General features: G+C 43.2%; 1 protein-coding gene across 7 annotated transcripts in view; it reads right to left on the reverse strand.

Annotated features, from left to right (window-relative positions):
• LOC146344277 (cytosolic beta-glucosidase-like) overlaps nucleotides 1–23,969 on the reverse strand; it is a 115,920-nt gene that overhangs the window by 68,083 nt on the left and 23,868 nt on the right. For all 7 annotated transcript variants that reach the window (XM_084857026.1, XM_084857029.1, XM_084857024.1 and 4 more), the window contains one exon: nucleotides 17,297–17,368. The gene's annotated coding sequence lies outside the window, so the exon portion shown is untranslated. The remainder of the gene's footprint in view (nucleotides 1–17,296; nucleotides 17,369–23,969) is intronic.

A 23,969-nucleotide genomic window follows, 5' to 3' on the forward strand; every position in this document is an offset into this window, starting at 1 on the left:
CAGAACCAATCTCTGGCTTGGTTCACATGTTGACAGAACATGATGGCGGAAGTTCACCTCCCACAGGGTGGAGTTCCGAGGAAGGGGTGGCAGCTATTAGTACACTTGACCAAGCGGGAGAGGCTTTCATGGAGTGGCTCACCATCCTTTCACCCTGTGCTCTCAGAGAGGAGATGCAAGCAGGAGGAGCTGTTGCTGCTGCTGCCCCACCCCAGCCCGTCTCTTCAGTATGCCTAGCTTCATAGCACAGGACCCACTAGATGCCCAATTTGCTCCAGCAGCAGCTGATCTACCCTGACCAGATGTAAGAATCTGCTAAATTAAGTAGTCAGAAACAGCTGCTGAGTAAGACGGCTTGGTAGGGATGGGGGAGAATTTCTCCCCGAAACTTCGGGGGGCTGAGTGCCAACACATTCGCTCCTCCGAAGGTTGTTCGGGGAGAAATTCTCCGCGCCCCCCCCCCCCCGGGATGGGACTTACCTTTCACGAATGTCCCTCCTGGCAGCGGGTCCCGGCGGCGGTTCGGCAGGTCTTCGTCAGGGGCGGGGGCGGCAGCCGGTCTTTTGACCGGCTGCCGCTGCCGCCATTACAAGAAAAGTAAAAAAAAACAAACCGCCCCTGTGATTGGCTACGTAACGATTAACGTAGCCTATCACGGCTAGATTTGCAAAGTCAGCCGTGATAGGCTACGTTAATCGTCACGTAGCCTATCACGGGTGACTTTAAAAAAAAAGCGCGTACAGCTAATGGCGGCCCCCATAGGGAGCCGCCATTCGTGTTCCTTATTTGGTCCCTGTAGTCTACGTAAAGATTTACGTAGACTACGGCGAAAATAAGGGCAACGCAAATAGCGTTGCCCTTATTTTCGCCGTAGTCTACGTAAATCTTTACGTAGACTACAGGGACCAAATAAGGAACGCGAATGGCGGCTCCCTATGGGGGCCGCCATTTGCGTATGCGCTTTTTTTTTTCAAAGTCACCCGTGATAGGCTACGTGACGATTAACATAGCCTATCATGGCTGACTTTGCAGATCTAGCCGTGATAGGCTACGTTAATCGTTACATAGCCTATCACAGGGGCGTTTTTTTCTTTTTTTTTTCTTTTGAAGTTTGCGGCCGGGGAGACGGGGCGCTTCTCCCTGGCCTGAATTTCGGCCGGGCGAGGCGGGAAGCCTCCCCCCCGGCCTGAATTTCGGCCGGGCGAGGAGGGAAGCCTCCCCCCCCCGGCCTGAACTTCGGGGGGAGCAGCGAAGCGCCTCCGCCCCACCACGAAGCAAGCTGCGAGACCAGGTAAGTGACTTTCGTGCATCCCTATTGGTATGGGGCGGCCACAACGTTTCTTCCTGATCCTTTTTTGAACATTAGCTGTCCTCGCCTCTGCAGCCCCTGACAACATGCACCTATCCTTTCTGTCCATTTGCTTTCCTGGAGATGTAAGATTTCTGGAAATTTTGAAGTCGTAGAAAAAACCTGCCCCACCCCTTTTCTTTGCCAGTTGCTTTCTGAGCTAAATTCAATGTGTTGGTTTTCACCTTTAAAGCCCCAAACAGCTCAGGGCCTGGCTGTCTAAGGGACCAACTATCTCAGTATGAACCTGACAGAGCATTAAGTTCTGCAAGAGAGGCCCATTACCCACAGAGGGCCGTTTAGCGGGCATGCGTGAAAGGGCCTTCTCCTGTGTGACCCATAACAAACTGTGGAAAGTGCTCCCTCAAGAACTGCAATTGGACCCCACTGTTGGCTTTTAGAAAGGATGTGAATACACATCTTTTTTAAATTAGCCCTTTAAATGATGCAGTTGTTTCAATGTTTTTAATGTTCCTGTTTCCTATTGTTTTAAAAACATTGCGCACTGCCTTGATGGTTTTTTTAGAAATAAGGTGGTATATAAATGTTAATAAAATAAAATAATGTGTAGAGCGCCCCTCATTCTTCTGTTCCTCTCTTTCCTATTGACTACTCTACATTCCAACTCCCTTTTGCTACTCCCCCTGGCTTTCCTGGACCCTTCTGCTTCTCCAGCTTTCTCATGCTTCTTCGACCACTCCTCCTCTCCTAGGCTGTTCTGTGACATTAGGTCTACTTAGCCAATCACTACTACAAGTTTCACTACTACCACTACAAGTTCCCTCAGAGCATTGGCTTTCCTATACAAGTCATATGAGCCATCTATGATTCAGCTGCAACCGTCTGCAAGAGAGTAGGTAACAAACTTTTCTAAAGATTTGTGTGATACCACTATATTTGTGTGATACCACTATAAGCTAAGTACTTCTCTATTCGTCACCTCCTTTCCTAAGAAACACTTGTTTATTGTACATGCTGTTTTTATCCTACAAAACATTAAGGGATGCTTTTCCAAGCACCTGTGAAGCAAGATAAGTAGCACAGCAGTAGTTTAATTTGACAAGGTAATCTAAACGCCTATTTGAAATCTAGTAAATACAAGGTGTTTAGGTTTTTTTAAGTATGCTTTTATACTATTTGTTGTTCCAGGCATTATTAAAGATGTGCAGTGATGCCTGGAAATGATTATGTTGTTCTGAGACTATCATAAGACACATACCTGCCCCAAAGCTGAGCTAATGGAATCAGAAAAAGGGAGAAAAAATCAATGCAGTTTCTTTTTAGCATAGCTCTCTCTTGCTTGATTTGAACACATAAATGGGAGATTAAAAGATACAGTACATAGAATGGCACAGTGCTGATTTTTAAAATTATATTAGAGCTTGTCTGCTTAATAATAATAAAAAAGTCACTGGGATAGATCCAGTATCTCATTCAGTTTCAGCTCTTTTGATCTCTCATCCTCTTTTAGTTCACTTCAGAGAAATGTGAACAGATGTGCAGTAAAGATGAAACCACAAATATATCCCCCTTCTTCCTAGGGAAGTTAATTGTAAACACCACAAAAAAAGGGAGTTTATGGTTCAATAGCTGGCTTTTCTAAAGTTCCCATCAGCTCCGTTGAAAAATGCCTGGGTATCTTGGACCTGTCATAGCAGATGTAACAAAACCCATGAATTCCTTTTAACTCGTCCTTGCCAAATATACAACAAGCAATGAAAAATAATCATAGTACTACTGGAAGAGTCACTATTTCCTCTGGACTTGTTTTTCTGGTTCGTTTGTTTTTCCTTCCTACAAAATATATCCTACGGGCAGTTCTCCAGAGATGATGGGCTTGAAAACTCCAGAAAAACAACAACCCTAAGCTTAGTTACAAGATCCACTATTCTGAGTCCTTACATTACTTAATGGGTTTGACTTCATTTCAGGATAAGCAACCATATATGAGCTATATAAGACTTAGAGCCACTTTGGACATACATGTTCATCACTTGTTGACTGTGGCATCAAGTTAGTACTTATTTAATTCCAAGCATTTCTACTCCATTCTTCAGCCGAAAAGCCAATTACTTGTATCTGTAAATGAACCACCATCATCCATACGTTTACTAAAAAATAATGGAGTCAGTTTGCACATTCAGGAGAACGTTATCACGTATATATGTGAACCAGATATACAGAGATAATAGAATCATAGAATAGTAGGGTTGGAAGGGGCCTAAAAGACCATCGAGTCCAACCCCCTGCTCAATGCAGGAGTCCAAGTCAAAGCATCCCTGACAGGTAGCTGTCCAGCCTCGTCTTGAACGCCTCCAGTGTGGGAGAGCCCACCACCTCCCTAGGGAATTGGTTCCATTGTCGTAGTGCCCTAACAGTCAGGAAGATTTTCCTGATGTTCAGCAGGAATCTGGCTTCCTGTAACTTGAGCCCATTATTCCGTGTCCTGCACTCTGGGATGATCGAGAAGAGATCCTGGCCTTCCTCTCTGTGACATCCTTTCAAGTACTTGAAGAGTGCTATCATATCTCCCCTCAGTCTTCTCTTCACAAGGCTAAAAATGCCCAGTTCTTTCAGTCTCTTCTCATAGGGCTTTGTTTCCAGTGGGTGCAGTGCACAGTTTACTACAAATGTGCACTAGCTTGAGAGTTGACAGCAGTACTGATCAAAGGTGTGTAACTAAGACCCTAAGAGATTCCTTCCCCATGTAAATAAAAGTTGTTGACTCAGGAGCACATCTTTGATCTGTCATCCTGAAAGGTTTTGACTTGCTTGCCAATTGCTGCTTGTACCTCTTACACCAGGTCAAACTCTTCATTCATCTAGCCCAGTATAGTCTACTCTGATGGACAGTGACTTTCCAGGGTCTCAGGCAGATATCTGACTTACCCCTGTTACCCAAGATGCTTTAACTGGAGATATCAGGGACTGAATCTGGCACCTTCAGCACTCAAAAGTATGTGCTCTACCACTGAACTATGGTCCCACCTCATCCTCTACATAGGTATTTCAAACAGCAAAAAATGACAAGGGCAAAAAGAGATAGATAGAAAGAGACACACACACACACACACACACACACACACAGAGAGAGAGAGAGAGAGAGAGAGAGAGAGAGAGAAGCTCCAGCATAACATAAAAAGCAAGGCAAAGTGGAATTAATAGGTAGAAGTAGCAGCATTGATGGGAGTAAGGAGTGAAGAGCGATGTACGGAAGGCCACCTTGAGGATCTGAGGTGCTCGCTTGGTACCACCATCTTTAAATGGCCCACTGGCAATTTTACTTGCTGAGAACAGATCTCAAATTTGGTCTATAAAATATCAAAGCATGGCAAACTGATCATCATCATACTCAATAATACAAATAGTGTGTGTGTGTGTGTGTATGTGTGTGCGTGGCCCTATGCAAGTATTCAAAACTCCAAGTGTGGTGGGGCTGTGGAGCCACACATGGGCCCTGTTCTTTCCTCCCCAACCTTCCTGCATCAAGGGGAAGGTCTGAAGGGAGACCGTAACTGCATTCAGGTGAATGCAGTTACTGTCCTTCCTGCGACTGGGAACCCTGCACAATCAGATCAAAACGCTTATGGCTTTGAACGCCTGCATAGGGCTTGTGTTATTGTAGAATATAAACAAAAAACAGATAGTGTGTGCAGAGATGGGTAATATAAACAGGGAATTTCATATAATGCCCAATCAGTATACATAGTATTTACTTTTGAGACTGCAGCCTGGATACAAAGGACTGTGAAACTAATTCCATGAATCAAGGGTGCTTGAATTATTTTTATTCAAGTAGCACTCCCATCTACTCAATTCCATATGGCGAACTACTTTTGAAACTGAGGAGTGTTTCAAAAGTGGCTTGTGATGTGGTATGGGAATTTACTGTTCAAAAGTAAAATGTTCCACTGGGTTAGTACAAGCCCCTTGAGGGACCAAAACATCTCCTTATATCCTGATGGAATGTAGGATTATGTTGCTGATCTAAGCACATTTTCCATGGCTTCGTATGAATACGCATAATTGGTATTTATGCTCATCCTCAGCGTTAGTCACACTAATCCATATGCACACTGAGCGTGTGTACTTTATATAAAAACTCAAAGGGCGCAGCTTGTCATGACATCCAAACCAGGCGAGGGTGGGTGGTTCGGGGGTTACCAAATCATCCAGCAACCCTACAACAGGCTGTGGGTTCTGGGTGGTTTGTTAACCACCCCAACCACCCACCATCATGACAAGCTGTGCCTGGTGAGGGTGATTAAGTAAATTGGGCCAACACACAACCAGCACACCCAGGGTGGTTAACAAGCCACCAATGGCTTATTAAGCACCCTTGAGTCATGTGAACTGAGTCAGAGGTTTTTCTCCCTCCCATAATGGCAGACAGAATCAACCAATCTTCTTCACTGACATTTGCTAGAGTTCCTTCATAGGCCAAATCCTGATTTTTTCCCCATTCCTTTGATCCTCCAAATATGAAGAGATCAATCTCAGCATTCCGAAGTGCACTAGCATAAAAATAGCACAGTAGCTATGGGAAGATTAGAAACATTAAACTCATACAATTTCTATGGTTTTTCATGAGTCTTTTCCCACATTCTGTAACTGAGGGTTACATACTATTTCATAGAATCATAGAATAGTAGGGTTGGAAGGGGCCTACAAGGCCATCGGGTCCAACCCCCTGCTCAATGCAGGAATCCAAGTCAGAGCATCCTTGACAGATGGCTGTCCAGCCTTGTCTTGAACGCCTCCAGTGTGGGAGAGCCCACCACCTCCCTAGGGAATTGGTTCCATCGTCGTATTGCTCTAACGGTCAGGACGTTTTTCCTGATGTTCAGCCGGAATCTGGCTTCCTGTCACTTGAGCCCATTATTCCGTGTCCTGCACTCTGGGATGATCGAGAAGAGATCCTGTCCTTCCTCTCTGTGACAACCTTTCAAGTACTTGAAGAGCGCAATCCTGTCTCCCCTCAGTCTTCTCTTCTCAAGGCTAAACATGCCCAGTTCTTTCAGTCTCTCTTCATAGGGCTTTGTTTCCAGTCCCCTGATCATCTTTGTTGCCCTCCTCTGAACCCTCTCCAGTTTGTCTGCATCCTTCTTAAAGTGCGGTGCCCAGAACTGGACACAGTACTCCAGATGAGGCCTAACCAGTGCTGAGTAGAGATGAACTAGTACTTCCCAGGATTTGGGAGCTATGCTTCTATTAATGCAACCCAAAATAGCATTTGCCTTTTTTGCAGCCACATCACATTGTTGGCTCATATTCAGCTTGTGATCGACAACAATTCCAAGATCTTTCTCAATTTCCCCCACTATTTTTGTGAACATGTGAATTCACATAAGTAAATATGTGCTCTCAGTACATACTAGCAATTAACATAAATTATGCCTGAGGGGGAAAAAAGGGGACAGGAAGGAAAGGGTAGAATGGATTATAAAATGCCATAAATTTTGTAAACCGCCCAGAGAGCTTCAGCTATGGGGTGGTATCATCATCATCATGGCGATCACTCGTGACCGTGTAAGATTGTCTTCCAGAGATACGAGTCTTGGCAGTGGGTCTGCAGGTGGCGGTAAAGGCCAATTCTGGATCTACAAAGCCTCCCACAGTGAGGACATAGGTTTCCAGGTGGAAGGTGGACACGATGAGGATTTGATTGACATGCCTTCTGCTGAGCTCGTTTCTCCCTTTCGCCCTGTACTCGTGCTTCTTCAAAGTCCATAGCACCTTTAGTTTAGGCTGACCTCCAGTTGGAACGCTCATGGGTTAGGGCTTCCCAGTTCTCAATGCTTATGTTACATTTTTTTAAGATTAGCTTTAAGAACATCTTTAAATCTCTTTTGCTCTCCACCAAAATTCTGTTTTCCATTCATAAGTTGGGAACAGAGTAGCTGCTTTGGAAGACAATAATCAGGCATTTGAAAAACATGGCCGATCCAGCGAAGTTGATGTTGGAGAATCATTGCTTCAATGCTGGTGGTCTTTGCTTCTTCCAGTATGCTGACATTTGTCCGTCTGTCTTCCCAAGTAATTTGCAGAATTTTTTGGAGGCAGTTTTGGTGGAATCTTTCGAGAAGTTGGGAGTGGCGTTTATAGATGGTCCATGTTTCACAGGCGTACAATAAGATCGGTAGTACAATGGCTTTGTAAACAAGCATTTTGCTCTCCCTGCAAATGTCCTGATCCTTGAACACTCTACGCTTCATTCGGGAGAATGCTACACTCGCAGAGCTCAGGCAATGCTAAATTTCAGCGTCAATGTCGGCTTTTGTGGAGAGAAGGCTGCCAGGATAAGAAAAGTGATCAACATTTTCCAGCATCACACCATTAAGCTGGATTGATGGCACTACAGAGGGATTGGTTTGTGCTTGCTGGTAAAGCACTTTGGGTTTTTTTAATGTTAAGCGAGAGGCCGAGCTTTTCATATGCTTCTGCGAAGATGTTTAGGATAGTTTGGAGATCTTCCTCTGAGAGTGCGCAGATTATGTTATCATCCGCATATTGAAGTTCTAGAAGAGGTTGTAATTACCTTACTTTTTGCTTTCAGCCTACTGAGATTAAAAAGTTTTCCATCTGTTCGATATATGATTTCTACACCAGTGGGAAGTTTCCCTTCAACAAGGTGTAGAATCATAGCGATGAAGATAGCAAATAAGGTTGGAACAATGACGCATCCCCGTTTAACGCCTGATCCCACTTTGAATGGATCACTTTGAGAGCCATTGTTATCCAAGATTGTTGCCATCATGGAGGAGCCGCAAGATGTTCACAAATATATTAGGGCATCCAGTTTTCAGAAGGATGGTCCAGAGAACAGTACATATCAAAGGCCTTAGTCAGATCAATAAACACCATGTACAGGGGTTGGTTTTGCTCCCTGCATTTTTCTTGGAGCTGTCATGTGGTGAAGATCATGTAATAAATACAATAATATTATTATTGTATTTATTATAGAAATGTAATAAATACAATAATAATAATAATTAAAAAATTAATAGTAATCTATATGAGGAAGTACTAATCATCACCCATATGAAAAATTTGCATTAACAGTTCTGGATTAACAGTCCCTAATTAACATCAAGTAGTATTTACATTAATTTTTCTGGCGTTAGCTGCAGGTTGGACCAATACTAACATTTCTAAGCTTTTAGAGACAAAAAATTAACAACACCTCTCAGTTAAAGTATAGGGGCTCAATGGGTTTGGGGAAGGGGAGGGTTGTTCTGGTCCCTCTCTAGACTTCCTTTCCATATCGGTGCCGGTTTTGAGTGTTTGTACTTGTTTTGGGCACTCAGGTCCAATTGGGGATTTTATTAGTGTACCTAACAGTCTCCCCACCTGAGCTGATGGAGGTGGTTTTGGACTTGGTGTTGAGGACTCCCATGTTTGTCTTCCTGACAGACCTCAAAATCCATGCCAGGGCTGCCTTGTCAGAGGCAGCTCAGGATTTCTTGGCCGCCATGATAATCATGGGCCTCTCCCAACATGTTATCAGATGGATGCATATTGCTGGTCATATCTGGATGTCGTGAGTGATTTGGTGGTGGTGGGTTTTTGCTTCTACTGTTTTGCCACAGTCAGATCACATCCTATTTAGGTCTAGACTGACAATGGCTATTCACCTCTGCAGGGTGGTGGACCTATTAGAATGGTCCATCCTCAGAAGATAACAGAAAGTGATGAATTTTGAGAGCCCTCAGGGGTTTCCATCTGGCATGGCTGATACCCATATTGAAGCCGTTCACTAGATGAATCAAGCCACTGAGGTGGATTTCCCCCTATTCTGGATAAAGTTCCACTCCCCCGAAGGAAGAAGTTCTCAATCTGGTTTGCTATTAGATCCAGGTTTATTGCTGAAGGCCCAAGTGGCATCAGCAGTTCAGAGTACCTGCCATGAGCTAAGACTGGTGCCATTAGAGATAGCCTAGCAATATTCCTTCATTCTCTTGTAACCTCCAGGTTAGACTACTGCAGTGCATCATTGGCAGCCTTAGAAGACTGTTCAGAAACTTCAGTTAGTACAAAATACATCAGTAAGACTTTTGACTGGGACCAGAGAGTGGCCATATATCTAGCCAATTATTAGACATCTTCACTGATCCATTTCTGAGCACAGTTCTAGGTGCTGGTGCTTACCTTAACAGCTGTGCATGGCTTAGAAGGAGAAGGTACTTGAAGAAATGTTTGAGTCCACATCAGTCTGCCCATGCAGAGAGACCATCCTCAGAGGCCCTCCTCAAGGTGCCCCCACCACCAGAAAAGCAAGTACAAGCAATTACCATAAATTATGCCACAGAGGAATAAAAGAGGGAAATGAAAGCAAGGATAGGATGGATAAGAAATCAGGAAGAGAGGTGGGTGGTGAACAGAGAGAGGGCCTTCTCAGTGACAGAACCTGTTCATGGAGTTATCCTCCCAGGAAGACCTGCCTGGCACAAATTGGGAATATTTTCACTGCCAGAAAAATACCCTTTTATTTCCCCAGGCTTTTGTTAAACTGTACTGATTCTATTTTTGCCAGTTTTTTTTTCCTGCTATTGTTTTGCTTTTGAAATTCTATTAACTTGTTATATTTGTTCTTTTTTATTATGTAAGTTGCCCTGAAAATATGTGCAGACGTTACTAAAATAAAAAATGGGCACATATTTAAGACTCCGTATTTAGAAATACAGGAATTTTCCTCATACTGAGACAAACCACTGGTCTATCTAACTCCATATTGTCTACACTGACTGACAGCAACTCTTCAGGGACTCAGACAGGAACTTTTCCAGCCCTACTTGAAAATGCCAGGGATTGAATCTGGGACTTCCTTCATGAAAAGCACATGCCCTTCAATTGAACTACAACTCTTCTCCTAAGTGATGGAAATGTGTCCCCCAAGCTTTCCTCCATTCCATTAAACAAAGGAACCTATGAAGCTGCCTTATACTGAGTCACACCACTGATTCATCTAGCTTAGTATTGTCTATCCTGACTGGCAAGGACTCTTCAAGGCGAGGGTCTTTCAGCACCCGGCCACCCAAGATCCTAGATGCTTGGAATTCAAATTCAGAATATGCAATCTACCATTGAGCTACAGGCTTTCCTTGACAATTGTTGTATTCGTAAGGCACCAAGCGGGCTCTCAAATCAGGGCCTCCAGCAGCCAGTCTCCTGGAGCACCCTACCTCCTGCACCACCAGCATTCTGGGTCCTCAGGAACCCAGGCAGTCTTGACCTTAAGGCCTGAAGACAGTCAGCTGACCTCCCAGCTTGAATATTGTCAGCTGACTCTCCAAGCCAACTAGCACTCACCAGGCCTATAAAGTCTTTGCAGCCAAGCTACTGCCTATTCCAGTTACCTTCATATGAGCCACATGGCTTTCTAAAAAGGCATTTGAGAATACTCCAGAGGGATGCATGAATACCAAACTATATTTCCCCCATCATTACTATGGCATTGTGCCCTGGCCAGATGCCCAAAACAGGCTCAAGACATGTGTGTCCCTAAGCACAGTTGTGTTCTAAAGCCTACACTTGTTACACAGCTCGGTTAAAGCCTCTGATACACCTTTGGAAATTGGTACACGAGAGAATTTAAAACAAACGAAGGCTCAGTTGTGGTTCCTTTCAGACAAAGGCAGATGTATGGTAAAAAGAGTGCTCACAGCATGCTTTTTAGATGTACTCCAAATTTATTTTCAAACCTGAACTATCAGACATACTGGCAACTTGAGGGCTGGTTGAAATCCTGCAATCTTTCCTTACCCCATTGGTGCCATCGCTTGCTACCACTGCAGCGTCCCCCTGCACTTGGGGAAAAGCTCAGCCAACCAGCGGGGGGGGGGGGGGACTTTGTTTTTGTTTTTCCCCAGGTGGGGGCAGAAGTAATAAGTGTCAATCACTGGAGTGGTACAAGACTGCAGGGCTTCAGCCAAACATTTGCTCCTTTTCCATCTCCAGCCTTTATGATTCAGGTATGAATACCAGCAAAATCATGCATTCTGTTCAGGATGTTCTCATCATAAAGCCTTTCTGAAAACCAGTGGTTTTTCCTGTCCACTCCTTCCAAAACACACCAAAGTGCTGGGTTTGACCTTTCAAGTCCTAAATGCCAAAATACCTCAAGAATAATCTCACAGAATCATAGAATATTAGGGTTGGAAGGGGCCTATAAGACCATCGAGTCCAACCCCCTGCTCAATGCAGGAATCCCAGTCAAAGCATCCTTGACAGATGGCTGTCCAAGCTTTGTCTTGAATGCCTCTAGTGTGGGAGAGCCCACCACCTCCCTAGGGAATTGGTTCCATCGTCGTATTGCTCTGACAAGAAGTTTTTCCTGATGTTCAGCCGGAATCTGGCTTCCTGTCACTTGAGCCCATTCTTCCGTGTCCTGCACTCTGGGATGATTGAGAAGAGATCCTGGCCTTCCTCTCTGTGACAACCTTTCAAGTACTTGAACAGCGCTATCCTGTCTCCCCTCAGTCTTCTCTTCTCAAGGCTAAACATGCCCAGTTCTTAAAGTCTGTTCTCATAGGGCTTTGTTTCCAGTCCCCTGATCATCTTCATTGCCCTCCTCTGCACCTTTTCCAGTTTGTCTATGTCCTTCTTAAAGTGTGGTACCCAGAATTAGACACAAGAAGAGGCCTAACCAGTGCTGGGTAGAGGAGAACTTGTACTTCATGTGATTTGGAAGCCATACTTCTATTAAGGCAGCCCAAAATAGCATTTGCCTTTTTTGCAGCCACATCACATTGTTGGCTCATATTCAGCTTGTGATCTATGCCATCTCACACCATCAGACCATATGAGTCCGCCTAACAACTTAGCTGTAGACACCTTGCTTCAAGTCCCTCCACCATTGGATGTACAGTAGACAGGTATCTAGGAGAGTGCTTTTTTAGTTGTGGCACCCAAGATTTGGAATAGCCTCCCAAAAGGCCTCATTATTGCCTGCTTTGAGAAGTAAAGACAGTATTATTTCAGCAGGTTCTTTCAGAATCTGGTTAGAAATCAGGATTTACTTCTGCAGTTGCTGTTTTTAGTCTGTTCTGTTTTAAATTGCTTGTAATTTTTATTTTATGTTTATTGTTATTTTGATGTTATTTCACTATTTTATTTTTTGCATGCTGCCTAAATGCTCCAATAAAAAGGTGGAATATAAATCATTATAACCATCCTAAGCATGCAAATAGAAACAAGTCCCGCAGAAAGCAATGGAAATTATTTCAGACTAAGTAGTACTAGTACAAGGCAGAATGCTACACTTAAAAAAAATGAAATGTTTATCTCCAGCAGTAATACATGTTTATTATACCCGCAGGCCTGTTAAATATTTCCTACATCCAAACTGGCCCTTAGCAATTTCCTAGTAAATGTCACAACTTGAAATTATTATCTTTGCTTTCGGCAACTCAGTTACCAACAACTTTAAACTGCCAGATCATTCTGTTAACGTTCGGAATTTCTTCTCATATTATTTTTCCATAGCATTTCTTGAGATACATGTAGGGAAGCGTCCAGAATATACCTGTATTTGTAACTTGGGAGTAGCCAGACATACATCCAACAAACCTCCAGAAGCTAGTTAGCCAGATGCAAGTTTCGGGGGGGGGGGGGGACATGACAGATTGCTCATAAATGGCTTGTTCACACAAAACATCCCCCTCCCCCCCAAACAAGCAGTCCCAATTGTTTCTGGACAGGCATTCATATAAACAGCTGCATTGTGTGAATTGGCTGACTGCACACATGACCAGCAGAAATCCATCCGATTACAACAGCTAGAAAAAAGTTAGTTGCAATCTTTGAAATTTTTCCTGTCATATCCATGAATGGCTGGTTCACACAATACATTTCTCTATGCGACTGCATGCCCATAAGTATATAAGACTGATTCAATATACTTCTGTGCTTTATATGAATTAACACAAAGCTGCATCTCTTAAGTTTTCTAGGTAGACATTCATCTTAAGAATGCAGATCAGAACACTGTTAGAAACTTCCAGAAGCACACAGATCTAGCTACACAGTACAGTTAGATGAATTAATATATGCAAATCAGCAAATATACTGCGCTTATTAGTGGCTCAATACAGGACATACATTATTATATTACAGATATTCCAAGATAAACTATATATTTGTATTTTTGTTTCAGTTGTCTGACGTAAACTAGTGACCAAGAATCTTCATATGAGGCAGTTATCTGTAGAAATGTTTGCTGGACAGGAATACATTGCTTGCAGTGTTGGTGCCTTTCTAGTGTCTTTTCCAACCCAGAGTCTTTTAGGTCAGTTCCTAGAGCTGGGGGCGACAGCTGGCAGAAGGTACCATTCTGTTAATCAAATAATCTACTGTCTTAGTAGACAGCTAAGTTCAGCCAATCCTGAGGCTTCATTCTGCGTGCCAATTGCTTGGGCTGATGATGCACACCGTTTCCTTCAGTGGTCAACTAGAAGGAAGTGGTCAATCACAGTACTACTGAGAAGCGGGCTGCACTCCTGGCTCTGCTCCTGGCACTGGACATCCTGGCCCCAGCTACAGACTTCCACACATTTGTGTCGTTCTCTGTAGGGAAGAAACCTACGCATGTGTAACCCACTGGCATATTTTTCTTTAAGAATTCTGAGGGACTATTCTGCACATGCTCAGTAAAGGAGTGATTTACGGAGTGGCCACCATTTTAGGCAGTTAGCACAATTGCAGAGTGGACGAAGCTTGTTTTCTCCTTGCTGTAAGACCAAGTTGTTCCTGCGTTGCTGGATCCTGATCCACCTTGAGAAGATTGCTACAGAGCTGCAGTGAATGGAATTGAGACTGTTTTCTTTCTTTGGCCAGCAGAAAAAAAAAATCAAGCTTCAGACAGAAGTTTTATTTATATTTTTGTTGTGGACTCAAACTGAAAAAAAGATAGAACTCTGGGAGGGCTGTGCTCTGTTTTATTGTTTCGGTGGGTTATGCATGTAAAATTATTACATGTGCATTATTATTGTTTTAATTAAGATATTAAAATATATGTTAATTGTCCCTGTACAAAGCCTTTGCTGTAAGTCCCTTTAGAGACCCTGAAGAAAAAGTGTTACAAATGCACAGGGCCTCACACCTAAGTTCCCATGTGATTGGGTGTCCCAACTGCAAGGGAGTCTGCATATAAGCAGGGAAGAACCATATGTATGAGCAGCTGCTAACAGATGGATATTGCAGGGCCAGGCAGCATGCTTGACACAGGGGGCCAGGAGTGTGGCCCTGCTCCTCAGTAAGTGCATGAAGCTCCCTTTGGGTAACACATGAAGAAGGTGTAGGGCCCTGAGACCTAGACAGCTTACCAGAATAGCACCTAGCCTCCTAGTCTGAGCCCCTCATACACCCCGAAGTTTTAAATCCAGTTGTAACATTAAGCATCTGTTCAGCACTAATATTGTGAAAATAAGTCTGTCACCTCTCCAAGTAGGTAAAAATATGTCAGTGGCGGATTTGCTTATATTAACTATTCACAAAAGTGCCCACGTCTTAGCACTGAAGCTGAGCAGCCAGAAGACAAACACTTGGTTTTAAAAGCTGTCAGCAAGCATGCCTTCATTTCCCGTCCCCCACCCCAAACACGTTTGTGTAATACCGCCAAAAGCTTTTACTAGAATAAGTTACTTGGTGGACCAAGAACAGAGTATGTGCTCTCAATCCTAGTGGAAAATGCAAGATTAAAAACTTTTTTAAAAAACAAAACACTTTAGTCACCTCATAATGAGGCTAACAGAAGGCCAGTTCTATGTAGTCCAAGAACCTGTCAAACTAATTCACACGTTAGTTCTGAATGAGGGGACAGATGGATTTGCATTCCCCGTTGCCTGTTAAAGGCCCAATTGACTCAAAGGGCTGGGGAGGTGGAAGAACTCTTCCTGAACTGTACCTGTACAGACTGCTGGTGGAGGATACACAACTACCCTACACATAGACAATTAGCATTTCAAGAAAAGCAGTCCTATCCTAGCCTTATCTGTGACAGGCTAGAACTCTTCTCTCTTTACAACTAGCGGTTGGGAGTGGGGAGTGATTATGTAGGGAGATTTATATGGAGAAACAATCAATCATGTGTTTCTCTTACCAGGCGTGTTATATTCCAGTTTTGTCACCTCATCTGCAATTTGTATGAACTAAATTTAAAAATGCTGTCCAAAACCATTTTACAATACACAGTTCATAGATTCATCACAGTTCCGCGAGACAAATTTTAAAAATTCTGTCAAAGTCTGAAGAGAAGAGTTTAAAAATTCAAAGGGACTCTTATATGGAGAAAAATATTGGGCATAATGCAGCTGAAGTCCATTGATCTGAGCATGTACTGAACTTTCTCCAGCTGAAATCAAAGGGGACTCATCCTCATCTTTGGCATGACCATCCCCAACATCTCCCCCCCCCCCATTATAACTTTCCCCTTTTATACATACCAAATGTTTTTTGCCCAATTTCCAAAATCATTGGGCAACGTATTCACTCTGAGTTCTCAGCTCAAACGGTAAAACTAACTGCAGCAGTATTGTTTCAGAAAAGTATGATATAGAAATTTACTGGAAGTCCAGTTTACCTTTTAAGATATTTGATATGGAAGTTAGATTTCTAAGAATCTGACAATAGTACTAATAACATTTAGCTCTTATATAACACAAATGTTCAAAGAGCTTCATGTGCATTTATCAATATCCCTTACAATACTCCTGCAAGGTAAGCCAGTATTATCCCCATTTTGCAGATGGAAGGAAGAGGCCGAGATAGAGAATAGTAAACTGACTTGCAGAATACTCCCTCCAGCCTTTTCCTTTCCCCCTCATTCCAGCCTGGAGCATTCTCTCTTCCAATCTTCCTTTCCTAGTTTCCTCTGCTTCATTCCGATCACTGCTTCCTCACATTCTTGCTTCTCTTCCTTCCCTTGGCCCTTCTGCTTTACTTGATCCTCTCTAGGATTTAGAAAGATCAGCCAATAGAATTCAGAAATGCTTCAGCCTGCCCTGCATCTCTGTGGCTCAGCCAATCTCTGTCAGAGGCATTACCGCCACAAAATCACTTTGTGCAATACAATATGAGATTGCCTGAAGAGACTGTCGGTGTTCTAGAATCCACACGACGTTCCAACATTTCCACGTCCTTTAAATACTGTATGTAGTGATGAACTGGCATTATGTAATAGAAAACTATGGCAGCCAGAAATGTGACATCCCTGAAGAAAGAGTGCATTTTTTTAATCTTCTGTTCGAACCAAGTTCAATTTCTTACTGAATTGACCCAAGAACCACTGAATCATTAGTTTCTAAAAACTCAATTTTACCAGCCAATTATTCAGCAGAACATGACATGATCAATGATGCTGAAGGATCCAAGTGAGTTGTATTGATCAATTTTGTATATATATGTACAAAACACAACTGTCAGCTCATTTGGATTCGTTGCTGATAAAGTGATGTTTAAAACAATTAATGAAGGAATGCTATGAACATAGAAGGCAAAAGCACTAATTGATATTAAAAGAAGTCAGAACACTAAGTGCTCAATTAATTAATAATTTTCCTACTACCTGATTTCTTCAAAAATTCTGGAGGGCAAAACCGTAGTGGCTGGGATCTATAATAATTATCTCTCTATAATAGCTTAGCATTTGGCACTTTTCTAAAAGGAACCCGGGGAAACGAGCTGAAAGACTAGTTAATCCCTCAAATCCATTTCCAATTATTCCAAAGACTTTGGGGGTGGGGAATCAGAAATAAGCATGGTCTCCATCAGTCTGTGTTTTGGACTATCAGTTTTGAGATACACTGCTATAAGAAATGCTGATTTGTGAAGCCCTAGTGCAAAAACAGTCCTCCACTTCTGAAAAACCACAATTCTTCCTTTAATAGATTAGTGGGAAGAAGTGCTATCAGAACTTGCTATTAAGGAACTCATTATTTACTATATACTTACCTTGATATACAGATATTATACACAGACACCTTTGATCAACTCTGACGGAGATAACCAGCTTGACTTTTCGACCTGAAACAAGAAAACTGCATAAGACAAACTACCATAATCAATTTCCCCCCTCTCATCTCTTTCCACATTTCCTGTCCCTCTGCCCCACATAGTCCACCTTCATCATTTCCCTTTCTTCCCCTTCTCAAATTGTTTGCTTGAAGTTCCAAGCTACATGTGACACTAAAAGCTATTGGAACTTTCCTACAGGGGCTAAAGCAGCTTTGTGGAGGGGCCATTTTAGTTGCAACTGTGGCAGGGGAGGACAAGGTTAACCCCCTCCACATGCTGTTATTTACCAAATGCTATTTACCATTTTTAAAAGATTCATGCAGCTACAAGTGCCACATTAAGTACCACGCATAGTCTGACCCGACATTTTTATTGTTTAGAAAGGTAGGTATGGAGAAGAAAGTTGTGTACTCTAAGTATGTTTTTTGAACTGTATACCGAAATAAAAATGTAAATTAAAAAGATGCTGATGTACAAGAATTTTTCATGCTTATTTATATTGAAGTTAAATGCAAAATCGCAAAAGGACAAAAGCACCAATATTCAGGAGACCTAAAGCTATTATGGATTAGGGTGCTTAGAACAGGAATCCAATTATAAATCCACATATCCTTAACTCCAGGACAACCCCACCCTCCAACACACACACACACACACTTCCGCTTTCCCACCACTACTGCTTCTCCTGCCCAACTAGAACATAAGATCTTTGCTACATGAGCCTAAAGTTCCATCTAGTCCAGCGTCCAATAACTGGTTGGCCAGATGCTTCCGGGAAGCCTACAAGCCAAGCACGCAGGCAACAATCCTTTCCCGCTGTTTATCTCCCTGGCAACTGGCATTCAGAGTACGGATGTCTATCACTGGGAAATTTGATTCTTTTTTGACTCGACAGAGTTCCACGGTGTGCACAACTCGATTTGTGTCTATGAGCCGAGCTACAGGTTTTTCCCTGAACTCCAGGAACTTTTTTGCGCATTTGTTTTTGGGAAGGTTCTGCAATTTGTGGCAGAATTTGCACAAATTGCACCTGAATAGGCGCAAATTGCAAATCCTTCCTCCAAAATATGCAAAATTCCCCGAAAATCCACAAACTGGCCCGACTCACTGCAGATCAAGTTGGGAGCCACTGCAGGAAACAAAACCAAGTCTGGAGGGGCTGAGCCTAGGAAAACTTATCGAACTCCACCCCTGGAATGGATGTATCTGACATCCTTAATTCAGAAGTATACTGTTTCTATTTTTTATTTATAGATTGCTTTGCCACACAAAGTCTTCAAAGAGGTTTATGTAATGAAATAGGACCAACACGAAAAAAACATTCTGGAGCAGCCTTCTCCAACCTGGTGCCCCTGAGATGTGTTGGACTACAACTCTCAGCACCTCCCAGCCAGCATACCTGGATGGCGCCAAGCTGAGGAAGGTTACGTAGAGTACTTTCATTCCAGAGTTTCCACTAGTTTCGTTTGCACTCTTCCTTGAGTCCCGAAGGCTTTGTCAGGCAGATGGTGTCATCAACTCTTGGCTTTCAGAACTCTTGGTGGAGGTGGCTGTTGGCCCAGAGTGGCCACAGAGCATCAGGCCCAGGTAACACAAAATGTAAGGCTCAAACTACACAGTAGGTTAAATATGCAGCATGTTGTTGATTCTTTTACTCAAAGGTAAGCACGGGAGGGCCAGGTCCTGATCAGAAACACAGCAGATACGTATGCTTAAACTTTCCTTCCCCAGCCACAATCCCCCCCCCAATCTCCCATTACACTGCACAGCTGTTAACAATAGTAAAAAACCAAAACGCCCTCCCTTTGGTGCCTATGGGAGGTTTTTTTTAAAAAAACTATTGTTAATTGCTGTGCAGTGGTGTGGGGGGAATGTCTTTGTGGAAGTCACAGCTGGGGAAGGAAGGTTTAAACCTCTACTGTTCTGTATTGCAATCCTGATTCGGATCACTTCCCCCACTTACTTTTGAGTAGAAGAAAGAATCAGAGCTGCATGATCCATATTTAACACATGTAATTTGATCCCTGGCGTCCAAAGACCGCAAGGGCTTCTCCTTATCTGGACACATGCTATCAAAAGTTCCTGGCTCTCAAAACTCTAATCATGGAGGTTCCACCTAGTCATCGAGGGTAAAAGCTAATCACTAGAAGGGTCTTCCACCATGAATTTGCCCAATTCTGCTTTGAAGCCATCTATGCCAGTGTCCATCACCACATTTAGACCCCAAGGTCTAACTCTGAGACAGGGAGAAAAATATATCTTTGTTCACTTTTTCCACACCATTTATGATTCTAAAAACTTTTAGCACCACACCCCATTTATTTGACTCTTTCTCCTAAACAAAAAATTCCCCAACACGTTAAAAACTTTCCTCCTAGGAAGGTGTTCCAAGCCCTCTGTAATTTCCTTGATTTGTTTGGGCTGTTTCACATCTTACACAGCAACAAACCCAGATTTGCCATCAAGAGTAAACTCACCAGCAAGCCACAGTCAATCCCATCTCTTTGGTGAGTGTATTTGTACGACACGGATGTTTTTATGAAGTTGTTTGTCACATTCAGCATTCGATTTTTAGATTAACATTTATCAAGTCTTAGGTGTATACCTAAAAATGGGTACAGGGGCCCCTATACAGCCATTCCTGCTTTTGAATTTGGCTTTAACCTTGATGCGGTTTGTTGGGGATGGAATAGGAAAATCCTGGGCTGGGTATGAAATGTAACTGTGCATACAAATGACACCATCGCCAGTGCCCAGGGTCAAGGTCCCATATGCCCAGTAGGAAGACAGCTATGCTCTGGAGAAGATGTGTCTAGCTAGACTCGAGGGAAGCACCATATGCCAGCAGAGGCTGCTGGCTCCAATAGCCACTCTGAGCTTCAGTCAGAACTCCAAAGGAGCTATCCAAGGTGCTGGTTCTGACTGGAACCTGTAATGGATTTACTGCCCCACTGACATCAGAGGCACCAGCCTCCACTGCCATATGCAGAATGGCACTGAAGGATGCAGTTTAGATGGAACCGTAGATGCATATTTGCCACATCCTGTGCAAGACGGCTATGGGAAGGATGGAGTAGGTGGGGCTAGGAGTTTTATTTATTTAAAATATTTCTGTTTTAAGGGCAAACATCCTCTCCACATTCTGCCACAAATTTCAGCATTCCCGTGCCGCACTGCAGCTTTTTGGCGGCAACTCAGATTCCCAATCCCAGGTCCACCACCAAAAATCTAATTTGGCCCTAAACTACTTAAAAAGTGCAGCCTAAAATATTAAACCTTCAGCAAAGGAGATCGTTACCTTGTCGTGGTGCTGGAGCTTGAGCACCTCAATGACGTCATGAGCTAAACCGTGAAGGGACACCCAAGATGGGAAGTCATGGCAGAGAGGTCAGACTAAATACGATCCCTGGGGAAGGAAACGGCAACCCACCCCAGTATTCTTGCCATGAAAACTAAATGCATCAGTACAACCAGCGATATGTTGGTATACCATCGGAAGATGGGACTCCCAGGTCGGAAGAAGGTCAAAATGCTGCTGGGGAGGAACAGAGGATAAGTTCAACTAGCCCCAGATGTGATGACGCAGCTAGCTCAAAGCCAAAAGGACGGCTAGCAGCCGATGGTGCTGGTGGTGAACGACGAATCCGATGTTCTAAAGATCAACACACCATAGGAACCTGGAATGTAAGATCTATGAGCCAGGGCAAATTGGATGTGGTTACTGGGGAGATGTCAAGATTAAATATAGACATTTTGGGTGTCAGTGAACTGAAATGGACTGGAATGGGCCATTTCACATCAAATGACCACCAGATCTACTACTGTGGACAAGAGGACCACAGAAGAAATGGAGTAGCCTTCATAATTAATAATAAAGTGGCTAAAGCTGTGCTTGGATACAATCCAAAAAATGACAGAATGATCGCAATTCGAATTCAGGGTAAGCCATTTAAATATACGCCCCAACCACAGATGCGGAAGAAGCAGACGTAGATCAGTTCTATGAGGATCTGCAGCACCTACTGGATAATACGCCAAAAAAAGATGTTATTTTCATTACAGGAGACTGGAATGCTAAGGTGGGTAGTCAAACGACACCTTGAATTACAGGCAAGCATAGTCTGGGAGAACAAAACGAAGCAGGGCATAGGCTGATAGAATTTTGCCAAGACAACTCACTGTGCATACCAAACACTCTCTTCCAATAACCTAAGAGACAACTTTATACATGGACTTCACCAGACGGTCGACACCAAAATCAGATTGACTACATCCTTTGTAGCCAAAGGTGGCGGACATCTATGCAGTTGGTAAAAACAAGACCTGGAGCTGATTGTAGTTCAGATCACGAACTTCTTATTGCACAATTTAGAATCAGACTAAAGAGAATAGGGAAGACCCACAGATCAGTTAGATATGAGCTCACTAATATTCCTAATGAATATGCAGTGGAGGTGAAGAATAGATTTAAGGGACTAGATTTAGTAGATAGGGTCCCGGAAGAACTATGGACAGAAGTTTGCAACATTGTTCAGGAAGAGGCAACAAAAAACGTCCCAAAGAAAAAGAAAACCAAGAAGGCAAGATGGCTGTCTGCTGAGACACTGGAAGGAGCCCAAGAAAGAAGGAAAGCAAAAGGCAACAGTGATAGGGGGAGATATGCCCAATTCAATGCAAAATTCCAGAAGTTAGCCAGAAGAGATAAGGAATTATTTTTAAACAAGCAATCCGCGGAAGTGGAAGAAGATAATAGAATAGGAAGGACAAGAAACCTCTTCCAGAAAATTAGAAACATCAGAGGTAAATTCCAGGCAAAAATGGGTATGATCAAAAACAAAGATGGCAAAGACCTAACAGAAGCAGAAGAGATCAAGAAAAGGTGGCAAGAATATACTGAAGATCTGTATAGGAAGGATAATAATATCGGGGATAGATTTGACGGTGTGGTCAGTGAGCTAGAGCCAGACATCCTGAAGAGTGAGGTTGAATGGGCCTGAAGAAGCATTGCTAATAACAAGGCAGCAGGAGATGACAGTATCCCAGCTGAACTGTTTAAAATCTTACAAAATGATGCTGTCAAGGTGATGCATGCCATATGCCAGCAAATTTGGAAAACACAAGAATGGCCAGCAGATTGGAAAAAATCAACTTATATCCCCATACCAAAAAAGGGAAGCACCAAAGAATGTTCAGACTATCAAACAGTGGCACTTATTTCACATGCTAGTAAAGTAATGCTCAAGATCTTGCAAGGTAGACTCCAGCAATTCATGGAACGAGAATTGCCAGATGTACAAGCTGGGTTTAGAAAAGGCAGAGGAACTAGAGACCAAATTGCCAGTATCCACTGGATAATGGAGAAAGCCAGCGAGTTTCAGAAAAACATCTATTTCTGTTTTATTGACTATACTAAAGCCTTTGACTGTGTGGATCATAATAAATTGTGGCAAGTTCTTGGTGGTATGGGCATACCAAGTCATCTTGTCTGCCTCCTGTGGAATCTGTATAATGACCAAGTAGCAACGGTAAGAACAGACCATGGATCAACGGACTGGTTTAAGATCGGGAAAGGAGTATGGCAGGGTTGTATACTCTCACCCTACCTATTCAACCTGTATGCAGAACACATCATGCGACGTGCTGGGCTTGATGAAGTCAAGGCCGGAGTTAAAATCGCTGGAAGAAACATCAACAATCTCAGATATGCAGATGATACCACTTTGATGGCTGAAAGCGAGGAGGAGCTGAGGGACCTCATGACGAAGGTGAAAGAAGAAAATGCAAAAGCTGGGTTGCAGTTCAACCTCAAAAAAAACAAGATTATGGCAACCAGCTTGATTGATAACTGGCAAATAGAGGGAGAAAACGTGGAGGCAGTGACAGACGTTGTCTTTCTAGGTGCAAAGATTACTGCAGACGCTGACTGCAGCCAGGAAATCAGGAGACGTTTACTTCTTGGGAGGACAGCAATGACAAATCTTGATAAAATAGTGAAGAGCAGAGACATCACACTGACAACAAAGGTCCGCATAGTTCAAGCAATGGTATTCCCTGTAGTAACCTATGGCTGCGAGAGCTGGACCATAAGGAAGGCTGAGCGAAGGAAGATAGATGCTTTTGAACTGTGGTGCTGGAGGAAAATTCTGAGAGTGCCTTGGACTGCAAGAAGATCAAACCAGTCCATACTCCAGGAAATCAAGCCAGACTGCTCACTTGAGGGAATGATATGAAAGGCAAAACTGAAGTACTTTGGCCACATCATGAGAAGACAGGATACCCTGGAGAAGATGCTGATGCTAGGGAAAGTGGAAGGCAAAAGGAAGAGGGGCCGACCAAGGGAAAGATGGATGGATGATATTCTGGAGGTGACGGACTCGATCTTGGGCGAGCTGGGGGTGGCGACAGCCGACAGCAAGCTCTGGCGTGGGCTGGTCCATGAAGTCACGAAGAGTCGGAAGCGACTGACCGAATAAACAACAACAAAATATTAAACAAAACTCTTTTTTAAAATCAGTACGCTTTTAACAAATGTTTTAAGTTCTACCTGCTTTACATACAATGCTATTTCCCCCTGGAAATGAGAATGTGTTTAGCTGGCCAAGAGCATACC

The sequence above is a fragment of the Heloderma suspectum genome, chromosome 5 (assembly GCF_057233095.1).
Source record: "Heloderma suspectum isolate Gila_16-S chromosome 5, 16-S_ref, whole genome shotgun sequence".
In the NCBI taxonomy this organism is placed as follows: Eukaryota; Metazoa; Chordata; class Lepidosauria; order Squamata; family Helodermatidae; genus Heloderma; species Heloderma suspectum.